The sequence below is a fragment of the Hydra vulgaris genome, chromosome 09 (assembly GCF_038396675.1).
Source record: "Hydra vulgaris chromosome 09, alternate assembly HydraT2T_AEP".
NCBI classification, from domain to species: Eukaryota; Metazoa; Cnidaria; class Hydrozoa; order Anthoathecata; family Hydridae; genus Hydra; species Hydra vulgaris.
This window is the reverse complement of record NC_088928.1, coordinates 58,211,588-58,214,933: the sequence shown is the minus strand read 5'-3', so window position 1 is coordinate 58,214,933 and position 3,346 is coordinate 58,211,588.

The window sequence follows — 3,346 nt, the reverse complement described above, 5'->3', positions numbered from 1 at the left end:
ATTTTAATTTAATTTCTCTCTTTTATTTTTTCTCTCTTTTATTTGGTAACATTTTATCTTTTCTCTCCTTTATTTTAATTTAATTTTAATTTATCTTTTTTATTTTCTTTTAATTTTTATTTATTTATTATTTTTTACCCATTCTTAAATGAAAAAAAATTTCTTAAATTAACTAATGTCTATTTATCTCAAATGAGTCGATGTTTCATGCGGCTGTGGCGCAGTGGTTAGAACGCTTGCTTTATAAGCAGGAGACCCAGGTTCGAAACGAGCTCTGGACATGTTTTCGCGTCACGGTAAGGAAGGAGGCGTGAACTTCCTGGTTAAATGCACTTCCTGTGGTCTGTGACAAGACCGTTAGGACTTTTTTTTGGCACCTAAAATAAAAAAAAAGAATAAAAAAAAAAAAGAAACAATGTCACAGCAATTTATGAACCGTAAATTCTGTATCACATATCAAAAAATATAAATAATGCTTCAAAATGTCCTTAAAAGTCCTTAGATCTAAACGAAGCGCCCGCGTTATTAGGTAATCTGAAATTTTAGTAAATTGATTTTTAGATCAAATAGCTATTTCTACTTGCAGTAAAGTGCAAATAAAACCAACTTTTAAGTTTAAGAAGCAATCCGAATATAAAAGACATTTTGATGAGTTATGTGGAAGTTGTTTATATGAATGCGCTGAAAAAAGATTTCTAATTAATAAATTTTTCAGGAAATACAAACATTGGCGTGCAAAGGTTTCCGGCGCTGTGACTCGAAGACTACATGATGTAAATCTTGTCGGTCGTATTGGTATTAAAAAACCATTTATCAGAAAAAAAAAATAAGAAGGCCCGGTTACAATTTGTCAAAGATCAGTTACAAACTAGCTTTTTCTGGCAAATCTAAATTTTATCTTTATGGAAGCGATGGTGGACAGCATGCACGATGTCCATCTGGCACGAGAAGATGTTAGTTACCGAATTGCAACTGTAAAACATGGCGGAGGAAGTGTGATAGTTAGGGATTTTCTCTGCGCAAGGAGTCGGTCTATTGGTCGAGATTAAGGGGAATATAAACGCTTCTATTTACAAGGACATTTTATAAAACAATTTATTATTATATGTTAAAGAAACAATACCGCAAAATTGGGTATTTAAGCAAGGTAATGGCCCCCAACACACCTCCAAGTTTTAAAACGGCTTCAAATGTGGGAGTTTTAAAATGACTCAATCTCAATCACCGAACCGGAACCCAATAGAACACTTATGGGAAACGCTAGATTGTCAAGGAAAAACCTATAAGAAAAGCATTCATACTTAAATAAAGTAGAATTACTCAAATCATTGGAAGAAGAATGGGATAAAGTTCCACCTGATTGTATTAATTAATTTATTGAGTCAAATTGTTGTGCAGTTGTTATTACTGCAAAGGGCAAGTTAATAATAAAAAAGCATAATTTAATTTTATAATAGAACATTCTTCTTGACTTTTCTTCTTGATTTTTGCTTATGCCTCCTTGATAGTGGCAATGCAACTCTTCCTGTTATCTTCTTATGTGGGTACAGCTCTAAAACATAATTTAATGGTTCTGAAGCCGGCTGGTAGTAAAGTTTCCCAAACTCAATGGTAGCTTTCAAACATATAGTAATTGCAGAATTTGGGGATAAGAAAAAAAATTCATATTTAAGGAAGTTAAATAAAATTTTTTAAGAAATTCTTTTTAAAAAATTAAGAAGTTTTTTTCTCATCTTGAAAGCATTTCTAAAAATTACTTTGTCTGAAGATAGTATAGCAATGAATTTGAAAATCGTTATAAATGAGGCAAAGTTAGTTTTTAATATTATGTATACGTCCCTCAAACATAATTTTAATGTTTGTTCTTTTTTTTTAAGCAGTGGTTCTAGGATCTTTCTCTAATTTATAAAATAAGTATTATTCATATACTTTATCGTGTTTTATTAACTAGACATAAAAAGCATATGTTGGTTATTTTATTTTTAAAAATTATTTTTAAAATTTTTTATGGAAGTGGGTCCCGTCACTTTTTCCTAATAAAATTACTATTTTTTATTAGAAAAAAACTTTGAATATTTCTTATAAAACAAGATCAAAACTAAAATAGCTAAATTGAAAAAGCCATCACTACTCACTTTGTTTTGAGCATCTGACTTTTATTTCATATTAAAAAAATTTTTTTTTTTACGTTATTATGTTTTATGTTATTGTTTTAATCTTATCATACTGTTTTGTAATATTTGCATTTGTAATATCTGCTTGAAATTGTATTGTAGTTTACCTAATTTTTTTTTTAAACATTTCGATTGTTAATTTTCAAGTACTACTAACTAACGGCAATAATGTAAACGGGGTTGGCGATAAGACAGTTTATGTCTTCTTCTTCTCCGGCTATTTATTTTATATTTATTTATTATTATTATTGTTTTTTTTAATTTTATTTAGGTGACTCAAGAAGTCCTTACGGTCTTATCACAGAACACCGCGGATGCGTGAACTTCCAAACTTCCATTTAATTGGAAGTTTGGAAGTTCACGCATCCTTCTTAACCGATGCCGTAAAACTTGCCCAGTGGTTTGAACTACGGATCCTTTGTTTCTGAGGCAAGTGCACTGCAACTGCGCCACAGCTGGTCATACTGCTATTTAATTGTAAACTTTATTATTTAGCAAAGAAATTAGAATTTTAAAATACATTAATAGTTAATTTATATTAAGAATTATTACTATTATATTATATATTAATTTAATTTAATAACGGGCTATCCATAAAGTACGTATGCAGTCAAAACACTGATTTAGGACCTCCCCTTTTCCCCTTGTACGCACCTGTTTACTTTCAAAAGCCCAGCCTCCTCCTCAACCTTCCCTCTACGTACGGCATTTATTACAAAATTAACCCTCTCACCCTAACGCTTAAATATTTTAAAACATTAAAAAAAATCTTTTAGAAATTACATAATATATTAACTTTTTAAACTCTCGAAAATCGGTGCTTTTGTTAAAAAAAAGAATTCAAGTTTTAGGAGTGAAACCGCGTAGATAATCGCTGTCCTTAATACGTCCACCCCTTCGTACGTTTTTGGTCGACTCCTTTCCCCATACCTGCGTACGTACTTTATGGAAGACCCCTAATATCGTTGCATTTATTTTATTTTGTTTTTAATAACAAATTTAGTTTTTGTTTTATATATTTTATTATAGTTCTCTGCTTTGAATTAGTTTTGGACAATTTGAATTGTTAATAAAAACGGTATATAATATTTTTTTACTATATTGTAAACAGTATTTATTTATTTATTTTGTTAAATATATTGATGGAACTAAATATATAAAAAAAGCAAATA